The following is a 24,404-nucleotide window of genomic DNA, read 5'->3' on the forward strand; positions in this document are numbered from 1 at the left end:
GTATAAAAAATGAATTTTATGCACCGAACTGAAGATGCATTGTAGGCTCCTATTATGCATTCTAATCTTGCTTTAATTAATATAGCAGCAGTCAAGAACTACAAATCTCAGGAGACTTAGCAACAAGCTAGCCAATAGGATCAACAAACGTAAGAGCAGTGAGCACCAATAGGGTAACACTTCTGAGCATAGAGTACACACTTGACTGCAAGCAGCCCTCTTTCCTTGCTACTCGCAGTCAAGATAAGTATTCTATTTCGTTATCGCTTCAGTAGCTTTGTTATTGTATATTTTACTGTGTACATATTATATATACATTTTATTGTCTCTTATTTCGGAACATTTTGTTCCATTTATGCAGTTCGCGCTGTGTGCTTATTATTTCATTTGCTGACTCCCTGCCCCTCCCCACCCCACCTTTGTTCCCTCAGGCATTCCTCTACACCTCGCGCTCTCTGCAATGGTCCTTACAGTCGCACTGCCTTGCCACATTGCTCCTCACACTTCCTCTGACTCGCGCTGACCAGAGAATGCGGACTCCCAATTTTCCTTGCCGCTCCGTGTCTTCTATTTCCAGCTGCAAAGTACAGGCTGGCTTTCATTACTACGACCAGCCTTCCCCAAGGGGGCGTGGTTTCAGCCTGCCTTCCGCTTTGTACGGATAACTTTCTCCAATAGCACAAGCCTCAAGGGAGTGTCTTTGTTTTTTTCCCACCCCTTTCACTTACATTTTTCTTAACCCCTTAACTGTTGTTTTTTAGGGTTGAGCCTGCGTTGAATGCGGTTGCGCATGCATTTCACTTGCGAGACGCTTTAGTAGATAGAAAAGGGCTCAGAGCCCGTCCATGTCATGTCAGTGTCTTTCCTTGGTTCGTGGGCTTGCCTTTTAAAATCTGCTTGCTTTCATTAGTGGAAGGCACGCATACGTCATGCCTTTTCCAGTGGTTAGCCCTCCTAGAGCGCAGCGACCAAGTACTGAAAACATGCGAGGCTCGCTGTTTCCAGTCAGGTTTGTGGACTACTTTTTATCTTTTTTTTCACAGTGCGATCTAGCTTGGCAGAAGTCCATCGCTTTGCATGACATAGACCCTGTTACATAGTTAATTGCACTTTTGCCAATAGGTTTCACTACGAGTGAACTGTAGCAGCGTGATTGCGCTGTTTTTTCCATTTAATGTGGCAATAAAAGTCCGGTTGGGAGTTTACAACTGCTAATAGCTGTAACTCGGAGAAATGCGAGACCCTATTGCATTGCAAATGCTTGTTTTTCTTTACCGGCTATCTCCTTAAGAAGGAGCTGGACGGTTCCCCATTAATGCCTCATATTAATGACGATGAGGAAACATTTACTCATGATTTAAATGATTTTATTAATTCTTCTGTGCAACAAGCCCTTTAGGCTTCAATGGATAAAATGTCAAAGAATATTGAGAAATCCGTAAGGTTATGATGTCCAATACTTTACTGCCCCATTCTGCGGGGTAAAGCAGAAAACACAAATTAACTCCAATTACAAAGAAGAAGTTTTCCTCTAGTGGCGCACAACTGATGAGTGAGGTTACCTCACATCAGATTGCGGATTTAATTCCTCCCAGGCCTCCACGTAAGGAGGGTAATAAATCTATGAATGCAAATAGTTCCATTTCACATTCTAAATGCAAATTAAAATTGAAAAACATTGATAAAATGCCTAAAAAGATTATTATCTCAAAGATATTGGACACTGAGGATGATACTGATGATTTAGATCAATCCGATATGGCTGGCAAAAGTGGCCCCCTCCTGCCAAGAAAAGCAAATTATCCAGTTCCAATCCTTCCTATTCCATTTTTGATACCCAAGGAGTTCCCATGTTTGATCCTACCCTGATCCATCACCCCAATTGCAATGAATGGTTATCTGCCTCCCACGCTGGGGACTACATTTCTTCTTGCCTTTGTCTTTCTCTAGACAAACAAACATGAGCAAAATTTAAATCTGAATGTCCCAGACCTTCCTTACTGTCCAACATCCCTACCACTCCTATTGACCAATCGTTAATTACCTTTTTTACTAAATTCGAAAAAGACCCTAGCAAAGGGGTTGATAAAGCATGGACAACCTGCCTGGACAAGCTACTGGATGTGGTCGGTCCTCGCCGAAGTGGCTAGACTGGACAATTAGGATATTAATCCCACAGATCTTTCTCTTTGGCTCCAAAGGACTTTTTGCCTCTTAAGTAAACGCCAATTCGGCTATCATTCACAAAAGGAAGAAAGGGTTGCTTCTAAAATTGGACCCTAAACTTGCAAACCTTGCTACTCTCGATCCTGGCATACAAGCAGAAGGCCAACATTTTGGTGATTCTTTTATCAAGGACCTTAGTCATTATGTTCCTCCTTTTTCGTCTATCGACAAGGCCCAACAAACTCTGAAAAAGGGGTTTAACCAGTGTGTTTTTGCACAGGCCAGTAGAGGCAGGAGCCGCTTTACCGCCCGTGCCTACCGTAACCAAAGTTCAAGAGGCTCCTTCAACACACCCTACAACATGCAGGACTACAAGCTCCAGCCCTAGAGGTCCAGAGGTTTCCGCGGCTGCGGACAACAATATTTCAAGGCCAATAATTCCCAAGGTAAGCCCGTTTTTTGGCCTTCCTGTGTGAGAGCGACTTTGATTATTTCTACCAAAATGGCGCTAAATTATAACAGACCCTTGGGTGTTGGATGCAGTTCAGGGTTATTCCATAGAACTCTACTCCCGTTTCAAAATGTTTTTCCTCCCTCTCCAAGATTTGCTATGGAAATGCCCAATTTCATTTCAACGGAAATTCAAGTTCTTTTGCAGAAAAATGCCACTCAACCTTCCCTCCCCGATCCCATGGGATTTATGAGTTCTCTCTTCCTTGACCAAAAGAAAAACAAGAAGCTAAGACTTGTAATCAACTTCAAATCGTTCAATCTGTTGTATACTGCCATTTCAAGATGGAAACCATAATCCATCTCAGGGATCCTTTACTTCAGTGCGACTGGCTAGTGAGACTAGACTTACAAGATGCTTATCTTACGATTCCCATTCATCTTTCGCACAGGAAATTTCTACAATTCCAATTCACAGTTAAAACAATTCAGTTTTCTTCCCCTCCTTTCGGACTTTCCTCAGTTCCCTGGTGTTTTACAACCATGAAGAAACCGATTGTTGCCCATCTCAGATCTCTAGGTATCAGACTTATAATCTATCTGGACGATATCCTTCTTATGAACCAGTTTCAGTTCACATGCTCACTTTTTTCGGATCTAGGTTTTCTAATAAACTCAGAAAAGTCTCCAATGATCCCTACTCAACTAATAGAGTTTCTAGGTTTCTTAATAGATTCCACCACAGCTACTCTTCATCTTCCCCTTCAAAGGTAACTTCAATCAAAAAAAGAACTTCACGCTCTCCACAAAGATCCCATCTCCCTCAGAACCCTGGCAAGAACAGTAGGGCTTCTTTTTTTCCTCCATTCAAGCCATTTTTCCATGGCCGCTCCATTATCAACCCATTCAACATTTAAAAGTTCTTAATCTCCGCAGAGGTCTCCCCTTTTCGGATCTTGTAGAACCTTGTTTAGAAATTCAATGGTGGATACACCATTAAAACACCAGGAACGGCAGGGCTATCTTCCCCTCAGCGCCTATCTTGTATTAGAATCAGATGCAAGCCTAACAAGGCTGGGGCACCCGCTGTGGACCAATATTGACTGGCGGTACATGGTCTTAAGAGGAGTCCAAATTGCACATAAATTGTTCAGAGATTCTTGCAGTCTCCTTTGCAATCAAAAGCTTTGCAAAACACAAAGTGCAATGTTCCATTTTTCTTCGTATGGACAATGTATCTGCAGTTCGGTACATAAATCATCTTGGAGGAACCAAATCAAAACCTTTCAGCTCAACTAGCAAAAAGTCTTTGGGAATTCTGTCTGTCCCACAATTTTTCTCTTCAAGCGGATTATCTTCCAGGTTCCCAGAATTCCATAGCAGATTGTCATTCCCGTCATCTCAAAGATTCCAGTGATGGAAACTCCATCCCTCCATATTCCAAATCCTTTTGAACAAATGGGGTCCATTCCACACATATCTCTTCGCACAGTTTAAATTCTCAATTACTGCGTTTTTTCAGTTGGCGTCCAGATCCTTTGGCCATTGCAACAGATGCTTTCCTACAAGATTGGGCTCTGGCAATCAACTATGCTTGTCCTCCTTTCATCTTAATCAACAGAGTATTAGCCCAAGTCAGACGCCAGAAAGTGTCCTTGAACATAGTGGCTCCCTTTTGGCAGTCTCAAGTTTGGTTTCCCCCTCTCCTTGAATTATCAACAGACTTTCCAGTTCTTCTTCCTTCTTTTCCATCTCTACTCCTGGACCCATCAGGCTCTCCACACAATCTAATTCTCACAAATTCCCTAATTCTCTCAGGTTGGAGGGTCTCGGGTCACCCCTAGAAGTCACTCATTTCGACAGAAGCTTCAGAATTCATTAATAACGCCTGGGCTCCTAGAACAAGGAAGGCCTATAAATCAGATGGTGTGTGAGAAAACGTATTAATCCCTTTTCAACAAATATAAATCTCATCATTAATTTCTTGGCTGCAGAAGCCAGTTCAGTTCAATCATATAGAACTGTAAAGCTCTATTGATCAGCTATCTCCATGCATCATCAGTTTATCAATGGCAAACCCATCAGTGAACATCCTTTAGTCTACCATCTATTCAAGTGAGTAAAACTTTCCAAGACTCCTTCTTCAAAGTACACATATTTGTGGGATATAACTGTGGTATTGAATTTGTGCTTTTCGTAGCCTGTAACGCAGACCTTTCTTTAAAAACGCTTTGAGCAAAATTAACCATGTTATGTCTTACTTCTATTAAATGTGTCTCGGACGTCAAATCCTTAGACGTTTCTGCTCATCAATTCACTGCTACATGAGTTTTATTCCATATTCACAAACGCACAAAAACTAATTTACATACAGTTTTTTATCCTTTCTTTCCTAATCAACCCAAACTCTGTGTAGGACTGTGTTTAAAAGAATATTAGAAACGTACGCTCATCCTCAGAATGTCCTCTGCCCACCAACTACTGATTTCTTTCTGTAAACCCCATAAACCAGTTTACTCTGTTACTCTAGCCCGTTGGGTTAAATGGGTCATGTCTCTGGCAGGGATTGACATTTCCAACTTTGGAGCCCATTCTTCCAGGAGTGCCATGGTCTCTAGAGTCTTTTCGGTAGGCTCTAGCCTCGAGGACATTCTGAGGTCGGCTGACTGGTCTAATGACAATGTTTTCAGAACTTTTTATTGTAACTGCAGCTTCATTGGTGATTGATAGGCTTTAAACTAGCATATTAGTGCCTCCGGTCTTGACATAAAATGTAGATTTTCCTAGTAATTTATCTAATTTCCTATTGATGCTTACTGTTCTTATGTTTGTTGATCACATTGGCTAGCTTGTTGCTAAGCCTCTTGGGATTTGTAGTTCTTGACTGCTGCTATATTAGTTAAAGCAAGATTAGAATGCATAATACTCCCCTCTGTGTCTTAAATAAAATGAAGACTTTCATTCATAAATTACTAGGAATATCTACAGTCTTTCTCGTCACTCATCCTTATTTTCAGATAGTGGGGCAACAGGTGCATCAAAGCACTTGCACATAATTTTCACATGCCACCTCCCCTGAGCACAGGTGTTAATCTGAAATTCTTCCCAGTTAACTGCAAAGTGTTAACCAGCAACTGTGACCTGCTGGATTAGTTAACACCCCACCCCTGTCCCTGAATCTTCAGATTCATTCCAATGGCCACTGAAACTAGCTTTCTGTGCCTTCTGTTCTCTCTGCACCTTTTAAACACTCTGCATCGCTTCCCCCTCCAGACCTTTGTTTCCTCCCCAGATTGCCAGTGAATAGTAGAAAAATGTGTGTGTGCACAGTTCTGAGGATGCCCCATACCAACTAGCCTTCTAAAAACTTGCTTTTGCCATGCTCTCGTCGACTATTGACGTGGACAACCTGTAAAACATTTAATCTTTCATTTTCATGTGTGTCTACTACCCTCCAACCTACTGCCCCAAAGCCAAAAGACATCACAAAATGCTCCACGCCAACCAACATTTTTGCAGTTTTTTCTCCATAAAAGAGACACAACATTAGAGCATATGCATCCTCCGATCCCTCACTCACCAGTTGAATTGGGCTATCCCATTTCTTAATGGCCCAACTCACCCAGTAAATGTGTTATTTACATAACACATCATGCTAGCATGTGTTCATTTTCTATGAGCTCCCAAATTTGGCAGAAAATATATACCAGGTACTGGGAGAAGTAACTTGCTTAGGATCACACATGTAGCTGTTAACCCTATCAGTGTGTGTGTGTGTGTGTGTGTGTGTGTGTGTGTCAGCCAATGTCCGACATATGCATATCCTCCCTGGTGCGGGCCACAAACAGTGGCCAACACCAGGGAGATTTTTTTTTTTTTTAATCCCCTTGGAAAACAGAGAAGAGCTTTTGTGTCTCCCCACTGCCCCATCTGTGACAGCAGCGAGCAGTGAGGCATGCTGATCTCACACTTTTCCCCACCAGAGGATTGGAGGACCAGGTAAGTGTCCTCTCTCCACTCCAAAACGCCTCCCCAGATGCCAGGAAAGCATCTGTGGTAAGCAGAGAGTCTCCCCTTCCGATCAATGCCTTCCTGGCACTGTTTCCAGAGTCACGATCCATTGCCAGGAAATGGCACTAGGCCACAGGGATTGCTTTTGGGACGAGGTGGTGTCGACCCTTGTGTAAGTGGGCCGCCCTCCATCATGGTGGCAATTTTCAAAACAAAAAAAGAAGGGTTTCCCTTCTTGGGGGCGATCCCACCGCCCAGGGGATAAAAGAGAAAATATATTTTGAATAAAAAATAAAAATAGTAATTTTTAAAAACAGCCCTCCTGACATGGACCAAACCCTATGATCGGCTCCCAGGGAATCCACACATATACAAAAAACAAGTATTTGTAATGGAATAGGTCTCGCATATTTCGAACAAGTTATTGTCCTCTTTTAAAAACAGTGCCCACAAGCAAAAACAAAAGAAAACATGAGTGGAAACTGATTAAAGACGACTTGGGGAAAAAAAAGACAGTTAGCTTAAAAAAAATAAAACATTGAGATATTGTTTGTCCTGCCAGGCACATTTTTGCCAGTCACAAGCTGTATGTTTGCAGGGCACTAGAAGTTAAAAAGAACAAATAGTACTTTGATTACATTGGAAGCAGTGGATGGACACTAGTTAGAATGAATTAATCAGTACTTGATCTTTGCTCCACACAAAGGACCAGAAATGATGCCAAGCGTGCCTTGACGAATTACCACGCAAACCAGCAAATGATGAGTGACAGGCGGGCTCCGAGCCCTTTTACTGAACACAACAGAGTCTTGCAAGCGAGACCCATGCGTTAGCCCATGTACTTGCAGACTTGACACCAAAATAAAGATATTATATATATCTTTCAGCACATGAAGAGTTGCAGGGGTACTGTTAAAGGTAGTCCTATGGCTATGTTTTACTGATTCTCTTTGGAAAGGCTCTAAGAAGGATATGACAGATTTTGTAACGATTTTGAATAACAATGAGAATAATTTGAGTTTCACCCTCACCATGAGTCAGACACAAATAGAATTCCTTGACGTGGTAATCGAGCAAGCCAAGATAGAGACGTGTCTGTTTAGAAAACCTGCAGTAGGAAATAAGTCTACTGCATTGTAGGAGGCTAGACTGGCTTGTAGTGAGTACCAAGGGGTACTTGCACCTTGCACCAGGCCCAGTTATCCCTTATTAGTGTATAGGGTGTCTAGCAGCTTAGGCTGATAGATAATGGTAGCTTAGCAGAGCAGCTTAGGCTGAACTAGGAGACGTGTGAAGCTACTACAGTACCACCTAGTGTCATATGCACAATATCATAAGAAAACACAATACACAGTTATACTAAAAATAAAGGTACTTTATTTTTATGACAATATGCCAAAGTATCTTAGAGTGTACCCTCAGTGAGAGGATAGGAAATATACACAAGATATATATACACAATAGCAAAAATATGCAGTATAGTCTTAGAAAACAGTGCAAACAATGTATAGTTACAATAGGATGCAATGGGGAAACATAGGGATAGGGGCAACACAAACCATATACTCCAAAAGTGGAATGCGAACCACGAATGGACCCCAAACCTATGTGACCTTGCAGAGGGTCGCTGGGACTATTAGAAAATAGTGAGAGTTAGCAAAATAACCCTCCCCAAGACCCTGAAAAGTGAGTGCAAAGTGCACTAAAGTTCCCCTAAGGACAAAGAAGTCGTGTTAGAGGAATAATGCAGGAAAGACACAAACCAACAATGCAACAACTGTGGATTTCGAATCTAGGGTACCTGTGGAACAAGGGGACCAAGTCCAAAAGTCACAAGCAAGTCGGAGATGGGCAAATGCCCAGGAAATGCCAGCTGCGGGTGCAAAGAAGCTTCTACTGGACAGAAGAAGCTGAGGTTTCTGCAGGAACGAAAAGGGCTAGAGACTTCCCCTTTGGTGGACGGATCCCTCTCGCCGTGGAGAGTCGCGCAGAAGTGTTTTCCCGCCAAAAGAACGCCAACAAGCCTTGCTAGCTGCAAATCGTGTGGTTAGCGTTTTTGGACGCTGCTGTGGCCCTGGAGGGACCAGGAGGTCGCAAATTGGACCAAGAGAGAGAGAGGGGACGTCGAGCAAGACAAGGAGCCCTCTCAGCAGCAGGTAGCACCCGGAGAAGTGCCAGAAACAGGCACTACGAGGATGCGTGAAACGGTGCTCACCCGAAGTCGCACAAAGGAGTCCCACGTCGCCGGAGACCAACTTAGAAAGTCGTGCAATGCAGGTTAGAGTGCCGTGGACCCAGGCTTGGCTGTGCACAAAGGATTTCCGCCGGAAGTGCACAGGGGCCGGAGTAGCTGCAAAAGTCGCGGTTCCCAGCAATGCAGCCCAGCGAGGTGAGGCAAGGACTTACCTCCACCAAACTTGGACTGAAGAGTCACTGGACTGGGGGGGTCACTTGGACAGAGTCGCTGGATTCGAGGGACCTCGCTCGTCGTGCTGAGAGGAGACCCAAGGGACCGGTAATGCAGCTTTTTGGTGCCTGCGGTTGCAGGGGGAAGATTCCGTCGACCCACGGGAGATTTCTTCGGAGCTTCTGGTGCAGAGAGGAGGCAGACTACCCCCACAGCATGCACAAGCAGGAAAACAGTCGAGAAGGCGGCAGGATCAGCGTTACAGAGTTGCAGTAGTCGTCTTTGCTACTATGTTGCAGGTTTGCAGGCTTCCAGCGCGGTCAGCAGTTGATTCCTTGGCAGAAGGTGAAGAGAGAGATGCAGAGGAACTCGGATGAGCTCTTGCATTCGTTATCTAAAGTTTCCCCAGAGACAGAGACCCTAAATAGCCAGAAAAGAGGGTTTGGCTACTTAGGAGAGAGGATAGGCTACTAACACCTGAAGGAGCCTATCAGCAGGAGTCTCTGACGTCACCTGGTGGCACTGGCCACTCAGAGCAGTCCAGTGTGCCAGCAGCACCTCTGTTTCCAAGATGGCAGACGTCTGGAGCACACTGGAGGAGCTCTGGACACCTCCCAGGGGAGGTGCAGGTCAGGGGAGTGGTCACTCCCCTTTCCTTTGTCCAGTTTCGCGCCAGAGCAGGGCTAAGGGGTCCCCTGAACCGGTGTAGACTGGCTTATGCAGAATTGGGCACATCTGTGCCCAAGAAAGCATTTCCAGAGGCTGGGGGAGGCTACTCCTCCCCTGCCTTCACACCATTTTCCAAAGGGAGAGGGTGTCACACCCTCTCTCAGCGGAAGTTCTTTGTTCTGCCATCCTGGGCCAGGCCTGGCTGGACCCCAGGAGGGCAGATGCCTGTCTGAGGGGTTGGCAGCAGCAGCAGCTGCAGTGAAACCCCAGAAAGGGCAGTTTGGCAGTACCAGGGTCTGTGCTACAGACCACTGGGATCATGGGATTGTGCCAACTATGCCAGGATGGCATAGAGGGGGCAATTCCATGATCATAGACATGTTACATGGCCATATTCGGAGTTACCATTGTGAAGCTACATATATGTAGTGCACGCGTGTATTGGTGTCCACGCACTCAAAAAGTCTGGGGAAATTGCCCTGAACAATGTGGGGGCACCTTGGCTAGTGCCAGGGTGCCCTCATACTTAGTAACTTTGCACCTAACCTTCACTAGGTGAGGGTTAGACATATAGGTGACTTATAAGTTACTTAAGTGCACTGTAAAATGGCTGTGAAATAACTTGGACGTTATTTCACTCAGGCGGCAGTGGCAGTCCTCTGTAATATTGGTCTGAGCTCCCTACGGGTGGCAAAACAAATGGTAATGGTGTCCCCGCACTCACAAAGTTCAGGGAATTGGCTCTGAACAATGTGGGGGCACCTTGGCTAGTGCCAGGGTGCCCTCACACTAAGTAACTTTGCACCTAACCTTTACCAGGTAAAGGTTAGACATATAGGTGACTTATAAGTTACTTAAGTGCAGTGTAAAATGGCTGTGAAATAACGTGGACGTTATTTCACTCAGGCTGCAGTGGCAGGCCTGTGTAAGAATTGTCAGAGCTCCCTATGGGTGGCAAAAGAAATGCTGCAGCCCATAAGGATCTCCTGGAACCCCAATACCCTGGGTACCTCAGTACCATATACTAGGGAATTATAAGGGTGTTCCAGTAAGCCAATGTAAATTGGTAAAAATGGTCACTAGCCTGTTAGTGACAATTTGGAAAGAAATGAGAGAGCATAACCACTGAGGTTCTGATTAGCAGAGCCTCAGTGAGACAGTTAGTCACTACACAGGTAACACATTCAGGCACACTTATGAGCACTGGGGCCCTGGGTTACCAGGGTCCCAGTGACACATACAACTAAAACAACATATATACAGTGAAAAATGGGGGTAACATGCCAGGCAAGATGGTACTTTCCTACACAACCCCCCCCTCCCAAACGAAGGACAATAAGACTAGCCATGACCTGATGAGTCTTCATTGTCTAAGTGGAAATATCTGGAGAGTCCATCTGCATTGGAGTGGCTACTCCCAGGTCTATGTTCCACTGTATAGTCCATTCCCTGTAGGGATATGGACCACCCTCAACAATTTAGGATTTTCACCTTTCATTTGTTTTAGCCAAAGTAGAGGTTTGTGGTCTGTCTGAACAATGAAGTGAGTGCCAAACAGGTATGGCCTCAACTTCTTCAGTGCCCAGACCACAGCAAAGGCCTCCCTCTCAATGGCAGACCAACGCTTTTCTCTAGGGGTCAACCTCCTACTAATAAAAGCAACAGGTTGATCCTGGCCCTCAGAATTAAGTTGTGATAGGACTGCCCCTACTCCTAATTCAGATGCATCAGTTTGGACATAGAATTTTTTAGAGTAACAAGGGCTTTTCAGGATAGGTGCAGAGCACATGGCCTGCTTCAGCTCCTCAAAAGCTTTCTGACAGTTTGCTGTCCATAATACCTTTTTAGGCATTTTTTTGGAAGTGAGGTCATTAAGAGGGGCTGCAATGGAGCCATAGTTCTTAATGAACCTCCTGTAATACCCAGTGAGGCCTAGGAAGGCTCTCACCTGAGTCTGTGTAGTAGGGGGAACCCAATCAATAATTGTTTGGATTTTCCCCTGTAGTGGTGCAATCTGTTCCCCACCAACAAGGTGTCCCAGATAAACCACCTTACCCTGCCCTATCTGGCACTTTGAAGCCTTGATAGTGAGGCCTGCCTTTTGCAGGGCCTCCAAAACTTTCCATAGGTGGACCAGGTGATCATCCCAGCTGGAGCTAAAGACAGCTATATCGTCCAAATATGCTGCACTGAAAGCTTCCAGCCCTTGCAGGACTGTGTTCACCAACCTCTGAAAAGTGGCAGGTGCATTTTTCAAACCAAAAGGCATTACAGTAAACTGGTAATGTCCTCCAATGGTTGAAAATGCAGTCTTAGGTTTAGCATCTTCTGACAATTTGATCTGCCAATACCCTGCAGTCAAATCAAAAGTGCTTAGATACTTGGCAGATGCCAGTGTATCTATGAGCTCATCTGCCCTGGGTATAGGGTGAGCATCAGTTTTGGTTACCAAGTTGAGACCTCTATAGTCTACACAAAACCGCATTTCCTTCTTTCCATCTTTGGAATGGGGTTTTGGTACCAGTACCACAGGAGAAGCCCATGGACTGTCAGAGTGCTCAACCACTCCTAGTTCTAACATTTTCTGGACCTCTTGCTTTATGCAGTCCCTGACATGGTCAGGCTGCCTATAGATCTTACTTTTGACAGGTAAACTGTCTCCAGTATCTATAGTGTGCTCACACCAAGAAGTGGTACCTGGCACAGTAGAGAAGAGTTCAGAGAATTGATCTAGGAGGTTTATGCAATTGTCTTTCTGCTCAGCAGTAAGACAATCAGCCAAAACTACACCTTCCACCAGAGCATCTTGTTCTGTGGAAGAGAAGAGATCAGGTAGAGAATCACTGTCTTCTTCCTGTCCCTCATCAGTTGCCATGAGCAGGGTGAGATCAGCCCTGTCATAGTAGGGTTTCAGGCGGTTGACATGGAGCACCCTAAGGGGACTCCTGGCAGTGCCTAAGTCAACTAAATAGGTGACTTCTCCCTCCTTTTCAACAATTGTGTGGGGTCCACTCCATTTATCTTGGAGTGCTCTTGGGGCCACAGGCTCCAAGACCCACACTTTCTACCCTGGTTGGTACTGAACCAAAACAGCCTTCTGATCATGCCATTGCTTCTGGAGCTCTTGGCTGGCCTGAAGGTTTTTACTGGCCTTTTTCATGTACTCAGCCATCCTTGATCTGAGGCCAAGTACATAATCCACAATATCCTGCTTAGGAGCTTTTAAAGGTTGTTCCCAACCCTCCTTTACAAGTGTGAGTGGACCCCTAACAGGGTGTCCAAAAAGAAGTTCAAAGGGGCTGAAGCCCACTCCTTTCTGGGGTACCTCCCTGTAGGCAAAAAGGAGGCATGGTAGAAGGATATCCCATCTCCTGCGGAGTTTTTCAGGGAGACCCATAATCATGCCTTTGAGAGTTTTATTAAATCTCTCTACTAGTCCATTTGTTTGTGGATGATAGGGTGTTGTGAACTTGTACGTTACACCACACTCCTTCCACATGGCCTTTAAGTATGCAGACATGAAATTGCTTCCCCTGTCTGATACTACTTCCTTTGGGAAGCCCACCCTGGAAAATATTCCCAGAAGGGCCTTTGCCACTGCAGGTGCTGTAGTGGTCCTTAAAGGAATTGCTTCAGGATATCTTGTGGCATGGTCCACTACCACTAAGATGAATCTATTGCCTGAAGCAGTAGGAGGGTCAAGGGGGCCAACTATGTCAACCCCTACCCTTTCAAAGGGAACCCCAACCACAGGCAGTGGAATAAGGGGTGCCTTTGGGGTGCTACCTGTCTTGCCACTGGCTTGACAGGACTTACAAAATTCCTTTGTGTCCTCAGACATTCTAGGCCAATGAAACAGGGGAACAAGCCTGTCCCAAGTTTTCATTTGTCCTAGATGCCCAGCTAGGGGAATGTCATGTGCCAGGGTTAGGAGGAACTTTCTGTACTCCTGAGGAATCACTAATCTCCTGGCAGCTCCAGGTTTAGGATCCCTATGCTCAGTGTACAAGAGGTTGTCCTCCCAGTAAACTCTGTGAGAGTCACTGACATCCCCATTAGCCTGTTTGACAGCTTGCTGTCTGAGACCCTCTAATGTGGGACAGGTTTGCTGTGCCACACTCAGCTCCTCTCTGGCAGGCCCCCCTTCACCCAAAAGCTCAGCAGTGTCTGCTTCCAGCTCCTCTGGTGTAGGTTCTGCACAGGGAGGGAATTCTTCTTCCTCAGAAGTTTAATCCACTGTAGAGGGAGGGATAGTAGGAAGTGGTTTGCTTCTACTAGCCCTAGCTTTAGGGAGCACTTGGTCCATTGTTCCAGGATCCAAGCTTCCCTGTCCTTTTTGCTTTTTGGCCTGAGCCCTTGTCAAAGCAAAAATATGCCCTGGGATGCCCAGCATTGCTGCATGGGCCTCCAACTCCACATCTGACCAAGCTGATGTCTCCAAATCATTCCCTAATAGACAGTCTACAGGTAAATCTGAAGCTACCACAACTTGCTTTGGACCAGTAACCCCCCCCCAGTTGAGATTTACAACAGCCATGGGGTGGCTAAGTGTGTTGTTGTGAGCATCGGTTACTTGGTACTGGTGACCAAGTAGGTGTTGTTCAGGGTGGACCAGTTTCTCTATGACCATAGTCACACTGGCTCCAGTGTCCCTGTAGGCCTGAACCTCAACACCATTTATTAGGGGTAGCTGCTTGCACTTATCCATATTAAGGGGACAAGCAACTAAGGTGGCTAAATCAATAGCCCCCTCAGAGACTAACACAGCCTCTGTGGCCTCCCTAACAAGGCCAACCCCAACTAAGTTACCAATAGTGAGCCCAGCTACTCCCTTGGATTGGGTATTAGTAGGTTTGCACCCACCACCACTGCTATTAGTAGGGACACTAGGTGTAGCAGTAGGGGTTGTAGTGGTAGGAGGCTTGGTGCCTTTCTTTGGACAACTGGGATCTGTTGTCCAATGGCCTTTTATTTTGCATAAATAGCACCATGGTTTCTTTTCCTTGTTCTGATTAAAAGAGGATTTGGGCCCACCACCCCCACCAGATTGTTTTTGTGGGCCTGATGAAGACTCATTTTTAGATTTGTCCCCACCCTTGTCAGAAGACTTACCATCCTTCTTTTTGTTGCCATCTTTGTCACCCCCTGTATGAACTTTTCTGTTCACCCTTGTTCTGACCCATTTGTCTGCCTTCTTTCCCAATTCTTGGGGAGAGGTCAGATCAGAGTCCACCAAGTACTGGTGCAACAAATCAGACACACAATTATTAAGAATATGCTCTCTCAGGATCAAGTTATACAGGCTGTCATAATCAGTAACTTTACTGCCATATAACCACCCCTCCAAGGCCTTCACTGAATGGTCAATGAAATCAACCCAGTCTTGTGAAGACTCCTTTTTGGTCTCTCTGAACTTTATCCTGTATTGTTCAGTGGTTAAGCCATAACCATCCAGGAGTGCATTCTTAAGAACTTGGAAATTATTAGCATCATTTTCTTTCACAGTAAGGAGCCTATCCCTACCTTTTCCACTAAATGATAGCCATAGGATAGCAGCCCACTGCCTTTGAGGGACATCCTGTACAACACAGGCCCTCTCAAGTGCAGCAAACCACTTGTTAATGTCATCCCCCTCCTTATAAGGGGGAACTATCTTGTGCAGATTCCTGGAATCATGCTCTTTTGCAGGATGACTATGGGGAATACTGCTGCTGCCACCATGGGTTTCTAAACCCAGTTTCTGTCTCTCCTTCTCTACTTCTAAAGTCTGTCTATCCAAATCCAGCTGTTGCTTCTTGAGCTTCAGTCTGGTTTGTTCCACTCTCAATCTATTGAGCTCCCTTTCTAACAATCTGTCATCAGGGTGGGTGGGAGGGACATGCCTTGAAACAGAAGTATGGTGAGAATGGACAGAAGGAGACCTGTCCCTTACAGAAGCCACCCTAACAGCTTGGCTAACAGAAACATCACTACCAGTATGGTGAGAATAAATGCTTTTGCTATGATGTGAGACAACACTATTTATATGGTGTGGCTCATCATCATTACCAACTATGCTAGACTGTCTAGTAATGGGCAGGCTAGGAAGTTTCTTTCCTGAATCTTTTCCTGGGGGAGTCCCTGGATCAGATTGAGAACCATTAGCTACTTTTTCAACAGATGGGGCACTTCTAGCCTTATCCTGTTCTCTAAGCATGTTAAGTAACAGTTCCAAGGAAGGATTCTTCCCTACACTCAAACCTCTCTCTACACAGAGACTCCTTGCTCCTTTCCAGCTAAGGTGGTCATATGCAAGTTTGGACAGATCAACATTTTGGCCTGTGCCAGACATTTTTAGAGAGAGTTAAAGTGATAGTAAAAGATAAAAAGTTTGTCAGAGCTTTTAGAAAGACAGAGAAAAAAAACTTTTTAAACTTTTTAGAAAGTTAGAAGTACTTTTCAGCACTTAGAAAAGAGTGAAAAAAGGAAATGCAAAACTTTTTGGCTATGTGTATATACACTGACCTTGTTTTGTGTATTTTTCTCTTATGAAAAGTACAATGACAAGAGTGGTAAGTAGTCTCAAAGCACTTATCCCACCGCTGCACAACCAATGTAGGAGGCTGGACTGGCTTGTAGTGAGTACCAAGGGGTACTTGCACCTTGCACCAGGCCCAGTTATCCCTTATTAGTGTATAGGGTGTCTAGCAGCTTAGGCTGATAGATAATGGTAGCTTAGCAGAGCAGCTTAGGCTGAACTAGGAGACGTGTGAAGCTACTACAGTACCACCTAGTGTCATATGCACAATATCATAAGAAAACACAATACACAGTTATACTAAAAATAAAGGTACTTAATTTTTATGACAATATGCCAAAGTATCTTAGAGTGTACCCTCAGTGAGAGGATAGGAAATATACACAAGATATATATACACAATAGCAAAAATATGCAGTATAGTCTTAGAAAACAGTGCAAACAATGTATAGTTACAATAGGATGCAATGGGGAAACATAGGGATAGGGGCAACACAAACCATACACTCCAAAAGTGGAATGCGAACCACGAATGGACCCCAAACCTATGTGACCTTGCAGAGGGTCGCTGGGACTATTAGAAAATAGTGAGAGTTAGCAAAATAACCCTCCCCAAGACCCTGAAAAGTGAGTGCAAAGTGCACTAAAGTTCCCCTAAGGACAAAGAAGTCGTGTTAGAGGAATAATGCAGGAAAGACACAAACCAACAATGCAACAACTGTGGATTTCGAATCTAGGGTACCTGTGGAACAAGGGGACCAAGTCCAAAAGTCACAAGCAAGTCGGAGATGGGCAAATGCCCAGGAAATGCCAGCTGCGGGTGCAAAGAAGCTTCTACTGGACAGAAGAAGCTGAGGTTTCTGCAGGAACGAAAAGGGCTAGAGACTTCCCCTTTGGTGGACGGATCCCTCTCGCCGTGGAGAGTCGTGCAGAAGTGTTTTCCCGCCAAAAGAACGCCAACAAGCCTTGCTAGCTGCAAATCGTGCAGTTAGCGTTTTTGGACGCTGCTGTGGCCCTGGAGGGACCAGGAGGTCGCAAATTGGACCAAGAGAGAGAGGGGACGTCGAGCAAGACAAGGAGCCCTCTCAGCAGCAGGTAGCACCCGGAGAAGTGCCAGAAACAGGCACTACGAGGATGCGTGAAACGGTGCTCACCCGAAGTCGCACAAAGGAGTCCCACGTCGCCGGAGACCAACTTAGAAAGTCGTGCAATGCAGGTTAGAGTGCCGTGGACCCAGGCTTGGCTGTGCACAAAGGATTTCCGCCGGAAGTGCACAGGGGCCGGAGTAGCTGCAAAAGTCGCGGTTCCCAGCAATGCAGCCCAGCGAGGTGAGGCAAGGACTTACCTCCACCAAACTTGCACTGAAGAGTCACTGGACTGTGGGGGTCACTTGGACAGAGTCGCTGGATTCTAGGGACCTCGCTCGTCGTGCTGAGAGGAGACCCAAGGGACCGGTAATGCAGCTTTTTGGTGCCTGCGGTTGCAGGGGGAAGATTCCGTCGACCCACGGGAGATTTCTTCGGAGCTTCTGGTGCAGAGAGGAGGCAGACTACCCCCACAGCATGCACAAGCAGGAAAACAGTCGAGAAGGCGGCAGGATCAGCGTTACAGAGTTGCATTAGTCGTCTTTGCTACTATGTTGCAGGTTTGCAGGCTTCCAGCGCGATCAGCAGTCGATTCCTTGGCAGAAGGTGAAGAGAGAGATGCAGAGGAACTCGGATGAGCTCTTGCATTCGTTATCTAAAGTTTCCCCAGAGACAGAGACCCTAAATAGCCAGAAAAGAGGGTTTGGCTACTTAGGAGAGAGGATAGGCTACTAACACATGAAGGAGCCTATCAGCAGGAGTCTCTGACGTCACCTGGTGGCACTGGCCACTCAGAGCAGTCCAGTGTCCAGCAGCACCTCTGTTTCCAAGATGGCAGAGGTCTGGAGCACACTGGAGGAGCTCTGGACACCTCCCAGGGGAGGTGCAGGTCAGGGGAGTGGTCACTCCCCTTTCCTTTGTCCAGTTTCGCGCCAGAGCAGGGCTAAGGGGTCCCCTGAACCGGTGTAGACTGGCTTATGCAGAATTGGGCACATCTGTGCCCAAGAAAGCATTTCCAGAGGCTGGGGGAGGCTACTCCTCCCCTGCCTTCACACCATTTTCCAAAGGGAGAGGGTGTCACACCCTCTCTCAGAGGAAGTTCTTTGTTCTGCCATCCTGGGCCAGGCCTGGTTGGACCCCAGGAGGGCAGATGCCTGTCTGAGGGGTTGGCAGCAGCAGCAGCTGCAGTGAAACCCCAGAAAGGGCAGTTTGGCAGTACCAGGGTCTGTTCTACAGACCACTGGGATCATGGGATTGTGCCAACTATGCCAGGATGGCATAGAGGGGGCAATTCCATGATCATAGACATGTTACATGGCCATATTCGGAGTTACCATTGTGAAGCTACATATAGGTAGTGACCTATATGTAGTGCACGCGTGTAATGGTGTCCCCGCACTCACAAAGTTCAGGGAATTGGCTCTGAACAATGTGGGGGCACCTTGGCTAGTGCCAGGGTGCCCTCACACTAAGTAACTTTGCACCTAACCTTTACCAGGTAAAGGTTAGACATATAGGTGACTTATAAGTTACTTAAGTGCAGTGTAAAATGGCTGTGAAATAACGTGGACGTTATTTCACTCAGGCTGCAGTGGCAGGCCTGTGTAAGAATTGTCAGAGCTCCCTATGGGTGGCAAAAGAAATGCTGCAGCCCATAGGGATCTCCTGGAACCCCAATACCCTGGGTACCTCAGTACCATATACTAGGGAATTATAAGGGTGTTCCAGTAAGCCAATGTAAAATGGTAAAAATGGTCACTAGCCTGTTAGTGACAATTTGGAAAGAAATGAGAGAGCATAACCACTGAGGTTCTGATTAGCAGAGCCTCAGTGAGACAGTTAGTCACTACACAGGTAACACATTCAGGCACACTTATGAGCACTGGGGCCCTGGGTTACCAGGGTCCCAGTGACACATACAACTAAAACAACATATATACAGTGAAAAATGGGGGTAACATGCCAGGCAAGATGGTACTTTCCTACATGCATGCCCTGAGTGGACATCCTACCAGGTTGAGATGGAGTATACCATTTGGTGAACTCCTAAGAGCCAAGAGGAACTGCAGCACGGAGTCTGCGTTTCTAAATTAAAAATAAACTATGATACACAGATTCAAAGACAGAGGATATCCAAAATGGGTATTAAAGGAAGCATGTAGGAAGGTAGATGGTGTCACTAGGGAGAAGATTTTATTTTCCAATAGAATGACATCGAGTGACAGTTCAATTACAAGAATAATCCTAACCTATACTAATGACATAAGCATGCAAAACAAAAATTTGAAGAAAAATTGGGACATTCTACGAAGTTATAACTTAATTGGCGATAGAGTTGGTGATAAACAGAGTACTACATACCGATAAACTAAATCATTGTGGGACACTTTGGTACATAGTGACATTAATGTAAGATCAAGTAACATGGATCTAAAATTATTTTTTCCTTGTTGGCCATGCAGAGCATGTAAATCTAGCTGCATGAAAAAGGAGTACATAACCTTTGGTGCATACGAACGTCCAATAAACCAATTCATCACATGTAGTACTCAGTATGTTATCTATGTGCTGGAGTGTCCATATCCAATGTGCTATGTGGGGAGTACTGTATGTGCTTTAAAAAAGCGAGTGTTGGAACATATGTGTGCCATAGAGCACAGAGAACACACATACCCAGCAGCAAGGCATTTCAATGAGCTTCACTACAATGATCGCTTAAAATTGGCGTTTTACGGCACTGAAGAAATTGATACAAACCCCAGAGGTGGAAACCGAGGTGCCCAATTAAGAAAAAAAAAAAGTGAATTGATTCTGGATCTCCAGACTCTTACACCTAGTGGTCCTAATCAGAATTAAGAGTTAAAAGCACATCTATAAAGGTACCGAGAGAGATCTGTAATGCAGGTATTCCGATTCGAAAATACATGGTTCTGTTGTTTTTTTAAATCTTAAATTTTAATACTTACTTGTTGGTTGTATATGTTCACTTCAGAGAGTAAAAGTATGTATGAGTTATAAGTGCTTTCACGGGGTGGGGAGCACTTTGGAGTAATAAGTCCTTCCAGTCATATGTTGGGTGCAGTTTTACTAATGGTATGTAGTGAGTGTACCAGTCTCTTGGTATGAACAATATAAAGTAAGAAAATAAATGAGAAAATGAAGGGCATGGTAGAGATCACAGTGATCCTCTTGGGGGTCCCCTTGAGGAAGGTTTTGCATGAAGCATATAGTAAGAACTAGACGGGCAGTACAATATTATAGCTTTGGAGGGAGGGAAGTTGTTATGATATAAGTATAATGTGAAATGTCTGCCCATGAGTAGTATACTTAAAATAGGAGGGAAACCTCTGTGATAGGGGAAAGTAGAATATGACCCAAGAGCTTGAGTATTTATGAAACAGATGAGGAGAGTTGATATTACAAATGATTAATGAGGTGATGATTTATAGCGTGAAACAATTTGATTGAAGTGTATTATATTTAACGCAGATGTTGTGAATTAGATATATAGAATATATTTGCATAGAATAAAACGCTAATATATAAATTATACAACTATATATATATATATATATATATATATATATATATATATATATATGTTACATTATAATCATGTAACAGGTTAGAGAAATGAACTGATGTTTTTTAAAAGTTTGAATCCACGACCTCCAATAGCGTTTTGACATTCGAAGATAGCGCCCACTTATGAGTATGTTTAGATATGACTGATATATTGAGTCCTTTTTCACTGTTTAATGCACTATAGAGGTGAGTTAAACTGTTTGTTGTACAACACTGGGATTGTGTGATTGAGGACGCTGCTCGGCCAAAACGCATCATGGAAGGTGATTAAATTTCTTGTGATTTGGTTAAGCGCCTGAGTGAGTATTTTTATGGAGGTTTGGACGAATGTATACATATATATATATATATATATATATATATATATATATATATATACAGGGAGTGCAGAATTATTAGGCAAATGAGTATTTTGACCACATCATCCTCTTTATGCATGTTGTCTTACTCCAAGCTGTATAGGCTCGAAAGCCTACTACCAATTAAGCATATTAGGTGATGTGCATCTCTGTAATGAGAAGGGGTGTGGTCTAATGACATCAACACCCTATATCAGGTGTGCATAATTATTAGGCAACTTCCTTTCCTTTGGCAAAATGGGTCAAAAGAAGGACTTGACAGGCTCAGAAAAGTCAAAAATAGTGAGATATCTTGCAGAGGGATGCAGCACTCTTAAAATTGCAAAGCTTCTGAAGCGTGATCATCGAACAATCAAGCGTTTCATTCAAAATAGTCAACAGGGTCGCAAGAAGCGTGTGGAAAAACCAAGGCGCAAAATAACTGCCCATGAACTGAGAAAAGTCAAGCGTGCAGCTGCCACGATGCCACTTGCCACCAGTTTGGCCATATTTCAGAGCTGCAACATCACTGGAGTGCCCAAAAGCACAAGGTGTGCAATACTCAGAGACATGGCCAAGGTAAGAAAGGCTGAAAGACGACCACCACTGAACAAGACACACAAGCTGAAACGTCAAGACTGTGCCAAGAAATATCTCAAGACTGATTTTTCTAAGGTTTTATGGACTGATGAAATGAGAGTGAGTCTTGATGGGCCAGATGGATGGGCCCGTGGCTGGATTGGTAAAGGGCAGAGAGCTCCAGTCCGACTCAGACGCCAGCAAGGTGGAGGTGGAGTACTGGTTTGGGCTGGTATCATCAAAGATGAGCTTGTGGGGCCTTTTCGGGTTGAGGATGGAGTCAAGCTCAACTCGCAGTCCTACTCCCAGTTCCTGGAAGACACCTTCTTCAAGCAGTGGTACAGGAAGAAGTCTGCATCCTTCAAGAAAAACATGATTTTCATGCAGGACAATGCTCCATCACACGCGTCCAAGTACTCCACAGCGGGGCTGGCAAGAAAGGGTATAAAAGAAGGAAATCTAATGACATGGCCTCCTTGTTCACCTGATCTGAACCCCATTGAGAACCTGTGGTCCATCATCAAATGTGAGATTTACAAGGAGGGAAAACAGTACACCTCTCTGAACAGTGTCTGGGAGGCTGTGGTTGCTGCGGCACGCAATGTTGATGGTGAACAGATCAAAACACTGACAGAATCCATGGATGGCAGGCTTTTGAGTGTCCTTGCATAGAAAGGTGGCTATATTGGTCACTGATTTGTTTTTGTTTTGTTTTTGAATGTCAGAAATGTATATTTGTGAATGTTGAGATGTTATATTGGTTTCACTGGTAATGATAAATAATTGAAATGGGTATATATTTTTTTTTGTTAAGTTGCCTAATAATTATGCACAGTGATAGTCACCTGCACACACAGATATCCCCCTAACATAGCTAAAACTAAAAACAAACTTAAAACTACTTCCAAAAATATTCAGTTTTGATATTAATGAGTTTTTTGGGTTCATTGAGAACATGGTTGTTGTTCAATAATAAAATTAATCCTCAAAAATACAACTTGCCTAATAATTCTGCACTCCCTGTATATAGAAAAGGGTATTTTATGATATATCTCTAAAGGGCATAGAAAGCTTTAACGCAGCAAGAAAAATGTCCAGGTAACTCTTGTGATTATGAACCTGCTAAAAAAAATACATCAGATTTTTGTCTCGTGGAGGTTTTGACATCATAAAGTAGAACAGAAGGTTTATATGCCTGCTGCAAAGAACAGATCTGTATTATAAGGGAGTAGTTGAGTGGATTAGTAAAGCTATCCGCTACCTGTGCTTTAAAACAAATTAAATGTATGTGCGTGGTTGGCTATGGAGAGGTGAAGGGCACTTTTGTGGGAAGTAATGAGGGAATACAAACAGAAGGTCATGGGACGGGAGCCCCAAAATGATTGTCGCACTGGGAGCTACTAGTACTAAAGGCTGTGATGATGGGTATGTGGCAAGGTGAAGTACTAGTGTGCCTTTTTTGTTTTTTTCATTGTCTTCAAAAGATCTGCTGATTCAGAGAAGAACCGAAGGTAAGGTGACTGACATGTACTGTTGCCCACATCACACACACAAGCAATTTTGTGACCCTATTTGCCTTCTCCCTATGCTCAAAATCAAATCAGGGTTGATAAAGTGCAACTACTCACCCGTAAGGGTCTCAAGGCTCTAGGGGGATTTGTTCTCTCAGCTTCAGTTGAAGAGCCAGGTTTTAAGGTCCTTTCTGAATTAAGTCAGCAATGGTGACTGCCTGAGATGCAGGCACAGAGTGTCCCAACTGTTTGCCTTGAGGTAGGCAAAGGATCATCTACCAGCTGAGGCCTTCTGTTTGCGGGGTGCAGCGGCTAGTGCTTGTTGAGCGGAGCGGAGAGGTCTGGTGAGGGAGTAGAAGGTGATGCAGTGGTTGAGGTAGGCGGGTCCTAGGTTGTGGAGGGACTTTTAAGCGTGGACAAAGAGCATGAAGTTAATTATTTTTCTCAATAAGAAGCCAGTGGAGGTCTCTTAGATGGTTGGAGATATGTTAGCGGCAAGAGTGTCCAGGATGAGTCTGGCGGAGGAGTTTTGGATGTGCTGTAAGTTCTTCAGGTTCTTCTGGGTAGTACCGGCATAGAGGGCGTTGCCATAGTTGAGTCTGCTCGTAACCACGGCATGGGTTACGGTTCTTCAGCAGTCCTTTGGGATCCATCTGTAAATCTTCCAAAAAAGTCTGAGTATGTGAAAGCAGGAGGAAGCGACTGAGTTGACTTAGCAGGTCATGGTGAGTGATGAGTCCAGGATGAAGCCATAGTTGCATGTGTGGTTTGTTGGGTTGTGGGGGGTGCCCAGGAGTCATCCCAGGCTGATGTGGATGTGAGCTTGAGGCAGCAGTCCTTCATCTGGGTGGCAACGGCTTCCATCCTGTTGTGGAAATTTTTCTTGGCATTAGGGGGGCTTTTTAGTCCATGAGATAATCAGCTGGGTATTGTCGGCTCACTGAGGAGCCCTGTGGTACTCTACAGCTGATCTCCGTAGGTTCTGACAGGTAAGGAGGGAGTCTGACTCTTAACTCTCAGTGCTAGTGTTTTAGAGGGACAGTCTTGCCAATAGCAGAGATAGCAATGCTTTGGATGACTGTTGGT

General features: G+C 44.7%; 1 protein-coding gene across 1 annotated transcript in view; it reads right to left on the reverse strand.

Annotated features, from left to right (window-relative positions):
* The window catches only part of HINT1 (histidine triad nucleotide binding protein 1), a 49,210-nt gene that overhangs the window by 15,352 nt on the left and 9,454 nt on the right, over nucleotides 1–24,404 (reverse strand). The window lies entirely within an intron of this gene.

Source organism: Pleurodeles waltl, chromosome 1_1 (assembly GCF_031143425.1).
Source record: "Pleurodeles waltl isolate 20211129_DDA chromosome 1_1, aPleWal1.hap1.20221129, whole genome shotgun sequence".
Lineage (NCBI taxonomy): Eukaryota > Metazoa > Chordata > Amphibia > Caudata > Salamandridae > Pleurodeles > Pleurodeles waltl.